The 14,400-nt window shown below is 49.8% G+C and overlaps 1 protein-coding gene across 2 annotated transcripts in view; it reads right to left on the bottom strand.

Annotated features, from left to right (window-relative positions):
* Positions 1 to 14,400, bottom strand: part of NTRK3 (neurotrophic receptor tyrosine kinase 3) — a 388,753-nt gene that overhangs the window by 81,120 nt on the left and 293,233 nt on the right. The window lies entirely within an intron of this gene.

The following is a 14,400-nucleotide window of genomic DNA, read 5'->3' as shown; positions in this document are numbered from 1 at the left end:
CAGAAGAAAACATAAATTCAATACCACACATTTAATTACACATGAAATGGAATGTCTTTAAATGGAAGAATAACATTCCTGGAGCTCCAACTGTGGGTGTTTGAAGTGGCAGGAGGGAGACAGAGGGCCAGCTCTGCATCTTTGAGGGGGAAGGAGACTGCCAAGAGAGGGCAGGACTCCTGCTTTCACTAGAGGTAGGAATTTCTGCCTGCCCTTCCAGACGTGCCCTCCCCGCTCCTCACGGCCCCAGCAGCTGCAGTGGTGTGTCCTCCCCATGGACGGAGGAGGGCAGCATGGCTGGCCCAGCCCAGTAAACCACTCTTGCAAAGCAATCCCTGGAGGATTCATGGGCAAGAAAACAAGAGGACCTCCTGAGTTCATGTCAAGGATCTTTCTAAGAGAAGACCTTTCAAAGGCTGGAGAGCCAATTGAGGAACAGGGTAGAATTATTCTCGGAGGACTGGAGTTTAGAACGTGCACCCTGTTACTCACCAAATGGGGGGTAACAAAGATAGGGAAAAGGACTCCACTGTCTCCTGCTGTGGCTGCCCCAGGGTGAGGCGGGCTCAGGGTTGTCAGAACCTGACGTTCCTGCTGGCCAGCCTGGGTCCCATCCCAAGGCTCCTCTAGCTGGATTGGGACTCCCCTGCCCAGTTTGGGGGCTTGGCAAGGGGGGCTGGCAGGTGCTCAAGTCGGAGACCCATGATGTGTGTTGTGAAGTCGGTGCCCTGGGCCCCAGCGCAGGGCACAACACACAGCAGATACTCACTAAATATTTGACAAGTGAACAAATGGATGAGAACTCCCTCTGAATCACTGCTAGGGACTTGAGTGAGGAGAACCACAGAGAAGGAGGAAGAAGGGAGGCTGAGGGAGCAGTAAAAAGAAAGGAAAGATGAGTGAGAATGGGAAAGGATCCAGAAAGTTCCAAAGAGCAGCCTTATTTATGTCCTGGCTCCAAGACTGGCCCCAGGAACCAGGACCACATTGAACCGGGACAGTTCTGAGACCCACACCTGACCCTTCCTCCCAGCACCCGGTCTTCTTAACAGAATGTCTCTGCGGTCTCCTGTGACAAAGCTCGACCTGCACCAGGTCTCCACTCGGGGGCATGTGTGCACCCTGAGGCTAGGAGTAACAGGCTAGGACTCCAAGACGCCGTGTTCCCACCGAGATGAATAAATAAATAAGACACCCTGCTGTTTCTGGAAGCAGTGGAGAGAGGATCAGCAGAGGACTGTCTGTTCTGGGGTGACTTCCAACTCACGTTTCCCGACACGAGAAGTTCAGAGAGTGAGAGGGAAGTTCAGATGTGTCCCTGCCCCAGGTGCTACCCCTTGGAGCTCGACCAGGGAGCTCAGGCATTTACCGATACCCGGGGCCTCCCTCGCCCACCCTGCCTTCCGTACGCACTCCCTTCAGCTACAGGTCGAGCTGGCCCTTCCCATGGTGACAGGACCCCTCTGGCTCTCATTAAGCATTGACTGCCCGAGCCGAGAGTAAAGAGAGAAAGAACTCCCCAAGGAAAGCATCTGGAATTGAGCAGCTAGGTGCTGAAAGATGAAACTCAGGCTCCAACTGGAAATCTGTCCCTCCAGCAGCTTGCCTGGCCCCCCATTCTCTCCCCCTCCTCTGGCCTGGATGTTTTCTTTCCAACTTGACGGTGACAAACTCTCACTCCAAATGCCCCTACAAGGGGCTCGTCCCGCCTCTCGGGCTCCCCAGAGGCCCTTCTCCGCCAGCAGCTGCCCGGGGATGCTGCTTTGTCCTCTCATCCCTGGCATCTAACTCCATCCCCCAAGTCCATCCTGGGACACTATGTCTTTTCACCAGCAAACACAGGGCAGAACGTGTTCAAGGGTGTACCTTCCAGCTCTACAGCTCGAGGCCAAGACACAGACAGCCGGGCACCATGGAGCCTCGAGAATGCACCTTCGCATAGACATCTTGAGGTCAGAAAGCAGAAACGCCTAGGAGAACTACCGGGTGAACCAGAGGAGGACCCGAGGACCAGTCACCCACTCACGGAACATGCCATTGGCCTTGAAGACCTCCAGGTCCCTCGGATCCTGTAGGAAACTGACCAAAGTTCTTCAGGCAGGAGGGGGAGGAATGAGCAGTCTAAGGTTTGTGCAGGCAGAGGCAACAATATCTCCAAATACACAAAAAGAAGAAAAGGACAAGAAGGGGGCCTCCTTGTAAATCAGCACCTATTAAGAGCTGGAGCATAGCTTTGGGAGGAAGCACAATACATCTTAGGACAGACCTGGGCAATTTTCTCAGCCGGGCTCAAGCTTCAATGTTTTCATGAGTGAAATTAAGAAAATACCCCACCCATTGTGATGAGGGTTCAGTGAAATTCTGCATGTACAGTAATGTGTCTGAAGGGTATAAATATGTATAATAACGGCCACAAAGTTTCACAAAGGAATGTGCCAGTTCCTTCCTCCCACGTGCTCCTTACTTAAACCTTCCATGATCTTCTCTGATTACTTAATCTCTCTGATCCTTAATTTCCCCACCTGTAAAATGGAGATAGTGGGGGGGGGGAAGTACCTATTGCATGGCCTTGCAGTATCTTTAAACGATACGGGTGTTGAATGCTTAGAACAACGCATTAGCTCATGGCATCAATGCCTTCAGGGGGGCCTCTGGTATGCTGTTTGAGAACTCTGCTAACCTGGCCCAAATCCCCAGGCATTTTCCCTCATAAGTTCCCTGTATAAATGCATAAAATAGGTCTGACAGATGGAGGGGCTGCCCGTTCACTGTCCTCTGAGCTCCCCTCACGGATTCATGCCTATGTCTCCTTACCACACCATTCCTCCATCTGGGTACTCTTCTCCAGCTTCCACCGGGAGAGACTAGCCCATGCCCCAAGAGCAACTCCGACCCCACGTGCTCTGCAAGATCTCCTCCCGATCTTCTTCCAGATTTCACTGTTGCCCCGGCCTGTCTATGCCTAGTGCAGAAACAGGTGTCCTGGGACCCCCTCTGCCTACTTTGCTTTTCCCCTACATAAACTCAGCTCACCCCATCTAGCTCACAGAAAACAAGCTTAGCACACATTTGCTACCTCCCTGGAGAGAGCAAATGATACTAGCAAAGGCCACCGTGAGAATTTTTTGCAATATACGCTGGGTATATTGAGACACAGGACCCTGGATTATTTGTGGGCACAGGCCCAGCCCTTAGATCCCCCACATTCACCACCTGCCAAAGGGGGTTGTTGTCTCGTAGCCTAAAGATGTGTGCTTTCTCTCTTCTTTCCCCCAGCAAGGAAGACAGTGAAGATTTTTGTTGAGACAACCCTAGGAAGTGAGCCAGTAACCCAGTGAGGACAGGGGACCCCATCTGAGGGCCCCGGAAGGCCTTTCTTTAGGAAGGGTCGACTTCAATTCTGCCGAAAGCAGGAGGCAGGGCTCAGCAACCAGAGAGAAGGGGAGCTGGGGTTCTCATGCGAAGCAAAGGCGGGACCCCCGGGCCTTGGGAATTTAGAAACACATGTCCCCTTATGGGGCCCTCAGGGTCTTTCAAGAAAGACTCCTTTTGGTACCAAAGACCGAGAAAGAATGGTCTGATCCAAGACACCCTGTCGGCGTGACTGATGACATTACTGCTGCCCTAGGAGCAGCCTGGAACGTGAGGAACTTGGATAGACCTAATCTGAGCCCCCAAGCCCAGGGAGGGATTCCAGGGGTCAGGTGGGGCACCAAGCCTTCCACCGATTCCAACTTTTTTCTTTGTTTTGTTTTGTTTTTGGTGGAATTACAGGGTAGGGGGAGGTTCAGGAGACAGGCCAGGAAACCACCGGCCAGCGCGTTGAACATCTGGTGTGGGGGAACGCTTGGAAGTCCGCTCGGAGGATGTGGGGAAACACCTGGCAGAGTGCGCGGGCTGCGGCAGGGGGGGCTTGGATCCGGGATGGCGGAGGCCGTGCGGAACGAATCTGCTGGCCGCACCGAGCTCAGGCTGCCCACGCCAAGGGCCTGCGTGGCGGGGACCCAGGGGTTCCAGCCTCTGACCTTGAACCCATCAGATACAAGGCCGAAGAGCATGAGGACCGGAGCAGGAGGCTTGGAGAGAGGGAGGCGCCTGGCGGATGCCTCAGCTCTGGGACTGGGAGCTGGAAATGGGAACATCCCCTTGGAAGGGGCCCAGCCCCTTTCTCGGTCTTTGGTACCAAAAGGAATGGAGCCACATAGACATTTGGGCTTTGAATGATGTCTTACTAGTCCTTTGGGAGATCCCAGAAATTGGGGGTCAGATGGCTGTTAGGACCAATGTCAGTGGGAAATCAGGAGGGAAGAAGTCTTCATTGGACACCATTAGATCTGTGTTGCTGACACGCGGCCAGCTCTCATTGTTGGGTCTGGACACTCTTGGGTAGCCCCCAAAACATCAAGATGGGGGTTCTAGGGCATGGGCTTTAGGAATCCACACAGAACATCCTCAGGAGTCCAGTAGGAAGCCATGCTCCCATCCTCTGCAAGGGGACCCCAGGTCCCTCTTCCCACTTGCCTTGGGGACCTCTCCCCTCTCAGTTTTCTAAAGAGATTGTTGTTTGATGTAGTGACCTCAACACACCCTGTGTCCACTGTGGTCATCTTTATCACAGACCACTGCAACTTCCCTCTCCTGATGCTTACCCCCCCCTTCTCCACTCGCTTTCTGAGAACAAGCCCTTCCAACCTCCTTGCCCGCCTGCCCCCGCCCGTGTGGGTCCTCGTCCTTCATCACTGGCCTGCTCTTAACTGCTTCCTGCCGCTGCTCTGCTCCTGTCTGACCTTTTCAGTATGTGTACTTTCTTTTTCTCTGAAATAGATCTTCATTGCTGGCTCCTCAGGCAGGTGTGAAGGGCTCCTTGAGCCCCCCACAGCACAAAGCACAAGCAGGGCTCACAGGGCTGGGCTGCCATCCCCCTCCCACCAGCTCTCAGAGAGGCCAGTCCTTGCACATTGCTCCCTTGACACGGCCTTCCTGGCCCCACAGATTGAAGCCAGAGGAACGAAGTGAGATAAGCCGTTTCCCACACCAGCTCTTTTACTCTATAAACTGGCCCTTTTCTTCTATGTCCCTTGTCTGGGAACTTCCCCGTTTTCCCATTTCCAGCACAGGAAGTGCAGAAGCTAAACGAGCAGGCAGTATGGCCCCCTCCTGGAAATGTGTTTTATGTCAATTACCCACGGAGGTCACCTTGTGTAACTTTTCCATATCTGTGAGATGTGGGATCAAACATATGTGAATCCCCAGTTACTCTGGGTCCTGAGTTAGGCAGAATGATTTAGGAAATCCAAGGAAATCCATATCAGGAAGGAATTAAGTATTTGGATTGAAGACCAGTCACGGGGAAAAAAAAAATGTTATCTGCAACAGAGCAAAACCAGTTGGTAAACATCTCATTGAAATGAGAAGATCCCAAAAGGTCTCTAGCAGACCAGTGTTTGGTAAATGGAATTTGCTTCATAGCGCACGTGATTACTAATTTCACAAGTGAAAAGCCACGACGTGCTGTCCACCTGGTGTGCGGACTCTTCTGTTTAACTTTAGTGGACGTTAGAAATAAACAGATTAATAAATACAAGCATCTACAGGTGCATGCATAAGTTCCTGACAGCCACGGGTATTTTAGGGGGTCCGAACTGTCTTATAACAATTTTTACCGCTCAAGCACAATTCCTTGGCCGGAGAGTTCTCAGGCACGCGGTAGGTGTGTTTTGCCCCGGCGGGCGTGGAAAGAGCAGGGGGTGGAGAGGCAGTTCTTATGCCAGGATGGTTCAAGGCCCCAAAGTTGGCATCAGACACACGCAGCTCTGCTACTGACTAGCTGTGTGACCCTGGGCATCTTCCTTTACCTCTCCTAGAGGACATCTGTTCTGACTGAGCGCGATTCTCCCACGGATGTTTGTAAGCAAATGAGATGTGAGATGACATCAGTCTGTAAACTTCTGAGCACCGTGGTAGGCCTCCAGGGAGCGCTAAGACCAAGATTCATTTCCACTGTCTTACCCGAGATTGCTCCTTTGGGCTGCCTCGCCAACGCTCACGCACCTCGGCGCCCGTGGACACAGAGGCGAGCATCGATTCGAAGGCCTTCCGTCCCCTAAGAACACACCTGTTGCACCTGCCCACCGACACGGGAATCTGTCTGCAGAAGCCTCTGCCTGCCACTGTCACTACAGAAAACTGATCGCTCCAGGCTATGGGCCTTCAAATGGGGCCGTTTGCCTGGCATACAGAGGCTATTTGCTCTTTACTGTTGGCTACAGAGGGTCAGGAGATCTGGGGACATGGCAAGGCACAGAGAAGCTGGAGGGCGACACATGAGCAGCTCACGGCAGGTGGAGGTCACTTGGAAAACCTTTTACATTGCCATATGGAGCCTTCCGAGTGGCTGAATAGTACATTGGCAAGCGAGTGCTCTGTGTCCGGGTCCTGGCTGAGAAGGGCGTAGAGAGAGCTGGAAAAGTCCCCCCACGCCAGCCCCCATCAGGACCCCTTCCTCCAAATCTACCTGCCAGCTACAGCCGTTGGCCCACCCCAGCCCCCAGCATGGTGGGGAAACTGAACAGACAAGAGGCCAGTTCTACAAAAATTGTCATTCTGACAGTAATGGAAATGGGGTACCCACCCGGACTCCCCCACTTACTTGCTGAAGGGCCATATACTCATTCACTCTGTAATGTATTCAACAACTGTGCGTTGAGTTATAGTGTGTGTCAGGAGCCAGGCTGTGTGCTGGGGGCTCGGTGGGGAACGAGACGTTCTTCTGGAGCTCAGTGGTCTAGCGGGGAAGGCAGATGGGTCACAGGCGAATCCGATCCAGCATGATGCACCCCGTGGGGGTGGGGCAGGAGAGGACCTCGGGGGCACCTGCCAGGTGCATGTAACTGGGTCTCGAGGGGCCAGGGAGACAGCTGTGGGGGAAAGTGATCTACTCTCTCTGAGCCTCAATTTTTTGTCGTATGAATGTGAAAATATATGTAAAAATGACTTTCACACAACAGTCAGATGGAAAATGTTCTAGTTCTGTCACCCACCAACAACAGCGTTAATAAAATGCCTGGATCACGTGCGTCAAGTTCCCGCAGGTACTTACAGACTGAGCCTCTCTGGGTTCTGGTGGAGGGAGGGGGTGTCATCTGGAGGAACGCTGCCCAGGAAAGCTGGCCTTGCTCTGACAACCGCACCTCAATGCTCCGGTTGTGCCTAGAAGTTTCCAGTCCCTGAGGCACAGTGGTGGGTTTTATGGCCTCCTTCACCAAACGGCTTGGCTCTGGCCAACACAGCTCGACACAGCTTACAGAACTAGACTGCCTGGGATCAAATTCAGTCTACCCCAATCATTTTGTTCTGTGACCTTGGGAAAGTTACTTAACTCTCTGATTCTTTGTTTCTTTATCTGTTAAAAACAAAAAAACACCTGCCTCATAGAAGTGTGTTGAACACATGTGTCAGTATGTGTAAAACATGTATTAAAGGACCTAAATCAGGCAACTTCATTAAAGGTCAGGGACTGTCACCACCATCTTCGTCATCATCATCAACATGATCTTCATCGTCTTGGTGACCACAGTTCCACAGAGGGAGCATTCCAACTAGTGGCACCTTCCCTGTGGGAAGTGGTGTGGTGTCATTAAGAGCTTGGGTTTGACTCAAACCCAGGTTCCACTGCCACCAGCTGTGTTACCATTTTGAGCCTTGATTTCCTCATCTGTGAAATGAGCTAATAAGAGCACTCATACCAGGGTATGGTTGTAAGATTAAATGAGATCAAATATGGAGACCAGCCTGGAACAAAAGGGGCTCTCCGTAAGTGGTAGTGGCCGTGTCACGTATTAGCACGGAAGAAATAAATGTTCACATCTAATCTAAATGTAGTCACTCTCCTTTCGGGACAGGTGACACACTTCATATTAAGTGAGAAATCAATCTTCTTACTGCTTCCTTTGCCTCTCAGAGACCATGAAAGAAGACAGAAACACGTTCAGCTCCTACTAGTTCTCATACTGCTGGAGACTGGACAGGAAGTAGGCGGCCCATCGTTTGGCAAAGCACATGAATTCGTCTCTGTAAATGTGGAAGCAGGCTCCCTGCTGAGCAAGGAATGAATGACATTGTTCTGGACATTGAAGTAAGGTGACTGGATTTCCCTGGGAGGAGAACATGGGAGAGAAGAAAGGGGAGCCTAGCAGCATGGGGGTGACCTGTTGGTGGGGTGGCTGGAGGACTTTTCTGAACAGAAACGTCTGAGATTCAATATTGGCTAATTTGTGACGCTGTCATGTAACATCAAAACTATAACAAAAGCCACTTCTCTACAACATTTCACATACGTGTGATGTTCTTACAATAAAACACTTCACAAAAGGCATGTTTCACACAGTGGGGACAAAGAGTCAAAGAGCAGTGGTCCATACAGATGCTGAGGCAGGCTGTAAACTCACCCGACCCAGTGAAAGCAGAGACGGAAGTTTCATAAGAGCAAGACAGTCGCAGCATCCCTATCACCAGGCATCCTTGGAGCCACGGGGTGGATCGCATATGTGCACTGGGGCGGCAACAGTTTCGTCTGAAGGATGCGCAGCTGTCATTTGGCTTGTGAAATCATCCTTATTGTCCAAATCCCTCCCTACCGTCTCTGCTTGGGGGTCTAGCGGTCCTTCACACGCAGCACAGCCAAAAGAGAAATCTCACTCCTCACCCCTGCACCTGCCCTCCCCTGGGCCTTCCTGTGTATAAACGGCACTCCCATTCACTCAGTGACACAAGCCTCTCAACTACCAGCTTTCCTTGATGGCTCTTTCCCACGTGCCACAAATGCCCAACAATAAATCCTATCAACTGTAGCCTCGAAACATGTCTTAAATCTGTCCCCATCCCCAGTAGATTCACTTCCTCCCATCCCGCCACTGCCATCCTCTTCCAAGCTGTGATGGTCTCTCATCCGGGCAATCGGCTCCTAACTGAGCTTCCATTCTTCCCCGCCCCTCACTCCCATCACTCATCCTCCGTTCTGGAACATGGCCAGCCGGCCAGGGTCATCTTTAATAAAAAGCAAAGTAGGAACCTTCGCATCCCTCTCCTACTACAAATGTGAGTTTAGAATGAAAGCCAAGCTTGCTCTATCCTTGCTTACGGGATCTGATCCTGCCTACCCCCTTGACCTCATCACCGGCCCTCCTCCAGCACCCACTCCCGCCTCCACTCTTCCCCCCTGCCCTTCCTTCTCTCCTCACATATTTCAAGCTAGGTGACACCTTAGAGCCCAGGCAGCAGTCACTACCTGTCCCAGAATGCTCATTCTGCAGCCCTTCAATGGAAAGGGGTCCCTTCAATTGCAGGACGTTGTTTTAACTTTCATGCATAGCACAACACAACGGCCATTGGAAAATTGTCTCACTGACCTATTTATCCATCTGCACCTCATCTGGCCTCCCCATTGGAAAGGCAGGTCCACAAAAGCTAAGACTCCTTGTGTCTCTCCAACAGAACTGTGCCCCAGCAGCTCAAAGCCTAGTGCTTAAATAGATGAGTGACTGCCTTGATGGGTTTTTTTGGTTTTGTTTTGTTGTTGTTGTTGTTCTTATCACTGTTACCTAGGCTCCTGTAACTCTGAAAACACTGAGTGAGGACTAGAGATCCAGGACCAGATGAGGTGGCTGCGGCTTCAGCAGAACGGAATTCTGAAACCAGGCAGCCCTGTTAGTAATTATACCAGGACAGGGGCCAGCAGGAGGGCAATCATGGCTCCGAGTTAACAAACATTGAGCTGAAGACCACGGTCGTCTGAACATAGATTCCATCAGCAAACTCAAGAATGTCAAAGTTCCTGAAAATCAGAACCTCGGGTTCTTCATCTCTCCTGAAACCCCACCTTCTCCTCAACCTGAGGTTCTAGACCCTGGCTCTGGCTTGATCACAGTATGAATTCATGAAACCACTGACACCAACAAATGGGGCAATTTCTTCAACAGGCAAGTCCTCAACTACCTTGTAATTGGGTGGGCTCCATGAACCTTATCAAGGGTAACAGCTAGGAACAGGCAAGGTGTGGGACTTGCTGAATTTCTGGACACTTGGGGAGCCATCCTTGTATGGGCTAGCCCGCTCCCATGCTGAGCTCTTAGCAAGGTGGGAAAGGATGAAGGATGTTGCCTGATGTCCTTCCCCAGCTGTATCCCACTAGGCAAAGGGAGGAGCAGCCCCCAAATTTGACTCAGATGCAGGCAAATTCAGGGACATTGAGATCAGCCAACACGCACTGTAGTGAAAACAGGGTTTGCCTCCCTTATGAATTAAAATTCATCAGTATCTGGGTCGCCTTTCCAAGAAGGCTGACCCAGAACTTCCTTCCAAGGGGACAACAGAAAAACTCCCCCAGGGTAAACCAACTCACTCTCGGATGACTTTGTTCTGTACCTCGCTAAGGAAGCAGAAATCCCCTCAATTGTCTCTCTTCAGTTTTACTTCCCTCATTTTTAGCTTTCCCTCTTGCCTTCAACGGAGTTCATTTTTTCAAGCTTTTGTCTTCAGTTCTTCCCATCTCCTTTTTGAATGTTGCCCAGCTTGTATTTACCTCTGCTTGGTACTGTAAGTCTCTCCTTCCCGCTGACTTCTAGCCTCCAGGGTAAGGTTTCCCCCATCTTAATTAAAAGCATTCTTTGACCCTACCTACTCTCCCTAGAAACTTCTCACATGCCCCCCACTTCATCACCAGACTCTTTGATGGGTCATTCACTATTTGTGCTCCCTACCATTTCTTGAGATGCTCACTCATTTCTCAAGGCTTTATCTTCTTACCTCCTCACCCTGTGACCCACCAGTCACAGTGTCACAGTGATGTCCTGATGCCCAAATCAAATGGCTTTCCCTTCGTCCTCACTCAACACCGGTGGGCCTCAGGTCCTTCATCGTCTGACCAAAGCTTACCTGAGCTCTCTTACCCTTAGCCATCTTGTTAAGATGACTGGGGGGTGCTCACTTATCTTGTGAAACATGGGTATGACCAAGATTCTGGAATTCCGGGGAGCCCCCAAACATAGAGATATTTACCACGAGGTCGTGTATGATTTCATTGTGCACAGTCATCTTCCTATGAAGCAGCAAGCAGATTTGAATCATTTTTGCAACCCTGATGCATAGCCCCGCCCTCTGCATTAAGTTCCAATCATTCAATCATCTCATTCATTAAATCACTGAATACGATTAAGGTCGTGTGTGTCACTGAGGCATTAAACAACCTCAGGTAGCTGTATGGGTAGGCTTCCAGGGACACTGAAAGCACCCTTTGCTGGGAGATCTTTAGAAAGGAAAGGAGTATTTAATTAATGCCTTAGTTAATAACTTTTGGAAAATGAACAACTATTTATCACGCACCCACTGTGCTGAGCCCTGTAGCATTAACAGATTTGCGGAATGGCATGCCAGCTGTAGCAGGAACCCAGGAGGGGGAGGGAGAAGTCAGGCAGGCAGGGAGCAAACCAAGTTCAAAGTGGCGGTAGGGACAGGGCCACTTCCTGGCTGTGCGCTGTGATCCCCTGATGGCCCCTGCTTCCTGAGCTGGGACAGGTCCTGCCAAGGGCCTGGCTAGACAGAGCAAGCAAGGAATGGTCACTGGTGTGTTACACCGGGCCGCCCTCTGGCCTGGCCATCAGAGGCTAACTCCGGCTCCCATCGCCTACAACTGCCTCTTCGCAATCCCCCTGCAAGGAGGGGGCAGGATGGTCTCTCAGAGTTCCTTCCCATCCTGTGCTTCCTTGATTCCCAGCTACCCCGGCTTGCGGGAGGATGCCAGCGAGCCTCATATGGTGGGTCACACGTGCCTGAGCAGGCATCCAAGGCTGGCATCCACTGCCCCTCCCTCAGCCTGGCAGAGAGCAAGGACCAGCACCCAGGGATCCTGGAACACACATGGCACCTTGGCAGCCGGCTCGGACGGACGACCAATGAACAGCTTGCCCGGGCTGCAGGAAGTGACACAAACCTAATTGCACTTGTCGGTTCAACTTCAATGCTCCTCCCAAGCCCGGGGTGTTTTCCTCCCTTTCCTGTTGCTACCAGATCTTGACCCTTAATACCACCCCTTCTGCTCATGCGCCCATATATTTCTGTGCCTTCTCTCTCACCTGCTGTGCTGTCCATGGACCTTCCCTGTCCCCAGCACCTCTTCTGCAGCCCAGGAACTCGGAAGAAGGGAGGGCACATTTCTCCGCCTTGTCAGTTTCTGTCCCATGCCCACCCCCTGAAGGACACTAACGGCCCTTTTAGAAAAAAAGCAGGAGGCGTGTTGGAAGCCCAGCGTGGGCTTTGCTGTCACCATGGAGAGCTGCAGGAGAGAAAACATGGCTACCCCCTGACCAAAAAAGGCTGCAGATTTCGATAAGCTCATGATCAGTCTCCTCCCCTTCCTCTTTCCTGTTGCTATTTCCTTGGATTTGCTCCAGCGGGCTGACTTCTCTCCAGTTTGGGCCCACCTCTGCCTGGTGCCCGGATCAATGGGTTGGCTGGAAATGCCTCGCTCTGAACTGTCTGTGGCCTTCGTACAGCCGCTTTCAATCTCTGCTGTCATGCCCCACTCAGCGTGTTCCCGGGGGGCCACCTGCTTAAAGGCCAGAGCAGGAGGTCAGGATACACGGGTACTGCCTCCCAACCCTCACCCTGACCTTGAGAAAGTCAAGGTGCCACGCTTGGTTAGCCATCTGTACGACATATGAGATTAGAAGCTTCACTCAGAATCCCATTAACATTTCTGAACTGTGCAGTTCAGAATCCCCAGCCCAAAGACTTGGCAAGGCCTGAGCAGGAGAGCCGTTGGGGGAAGGACATTATGGGAATGCTGGCAGCATTTTGAAGTCACCTGGGAAAAAGTAATGCCCCCTGAACTCAGCAACTGGGCACGTTGGGATTCGAAGCTGTCATGTTTTAGAAGGCGATGGCTCTTCCCATGTCAACTCTCCGCTACTAGAAGACAGCTGTCTGTAAAGATTGTCTGCTGGGTACCTGCTTGGGGAACCCCTAGATACTCAGGGGTGTCTGCAAAGGGCCACAAGGCAGTGATGCCGACACACAGTGCCTCTGGTGGGGGCTGCCAGAGCCATCCCCCTCCCCCTCACTCAGCCTAGCCACCGAAAGTTCTGAAATACCTGGTCTGTTATTCCTAAGAATTGAATAATAAAATAATCCGAGTTTCCAAACATAGGAGACAAAAGAAATTAATATGGTATATCCACAAAGGGAAATATCCAGCCATTAAAAATCATGCCGTGGCCCTCTATGTATTGAGGTTGTGGGGACCCCCATTCTCATGTGTTACTATGAACAGTACACGTTGGTATAACTCTATATAGATTACATACACAAAACAGACAGACCAGCTAGCCAAGGGGCATATCTGTCCCTGTAGTAATATGATATTTAGGTTCAAATCACTGCAGGAAAATGAGAAAATACTGTGAAGAAATTAAGTAAATTTGAATACACTAATACAATGAAATAGTATTTATTTCCAAAGAAGGAATGAGAAAGTTCTCTAAGAGCTTCGAGAAACTGGCAGGGGGAGACTGAAAAGCGTAGAATAGTATGTATGGTATATTGCAAATATGGAAGAAAAACAAGAAAGGATTTCACAGTTGTTTATAAATATTTGTTCAAATATAATTGAGAAGGCTGCTCTGTAACACTGGTTACCTGGGTGGCGATGGTGGTGGTGGTAGGAAGGACCTACAGGTGAGGGTCAGGTGTAGGAAGGAGAATTCCCAGTGTACAGACACATAAATAGGTCTGCTATAAGTGCAGATTGACAGATAGGTGTAAATTAAATTTATACATATAGACTTTATTGAGGTATTAACCACCTCAATATTTTTAAGATACATTATTATTTACCTAAATATTATTGATATAAATACATGTGCATCAATCATATACAATGCATGTTATTAATACCTCAATACATGTGTAAATAACACCTTAATAAAGCTTATATATGATATAGTACAAATATATGTAAAATCAAGTATATATAAGTATGTAATATACAAAATAAATACACATAGTATATTTATGTAAAATAAAGTTTATATGGAGAGAGGTGCCCTCTACCCCGTACATATACTAATACATATATCAATATATTACTATATATCAATATATCAATGCATGTTATTGATACATGGATCAATAATATTGACGTAGAGGATATCTATATATAAACTGTATTTTACGTGAACATTCTATATACATTTATGTTATATGTCATATACTTATACTTTGTTTTACATGTATATTTACTATATTATCTATATAAACTTTATTGAGGTATTATTTGCCTCCTATAAAATTCATCCACTTTATTTTATTCTATTTCTAAAGATTTTATTTTTTTTTTACATGATCTCT

This window comes from Ailuropoda melanoleuca, chromosome 9 (assembly GCF_002007445.2).
Source record: "Ailuropoda melanoleuca isolate Jingjing chromosome 9, ASM200744v2, whole genome shotgun sequence".
Classification (NCBI taxonomy): domain Eukaryota; kingdom Metazoa; phylum Chordata; class Mammalia; order Carnivora; family Ursidae; genus Ailuropoda; species Ailuropoda melanoleuca.
Note: the sequence above shows the minus strand (reverse complement) of the source record. Positions and strands in the feature narration are given on the sequence as shown.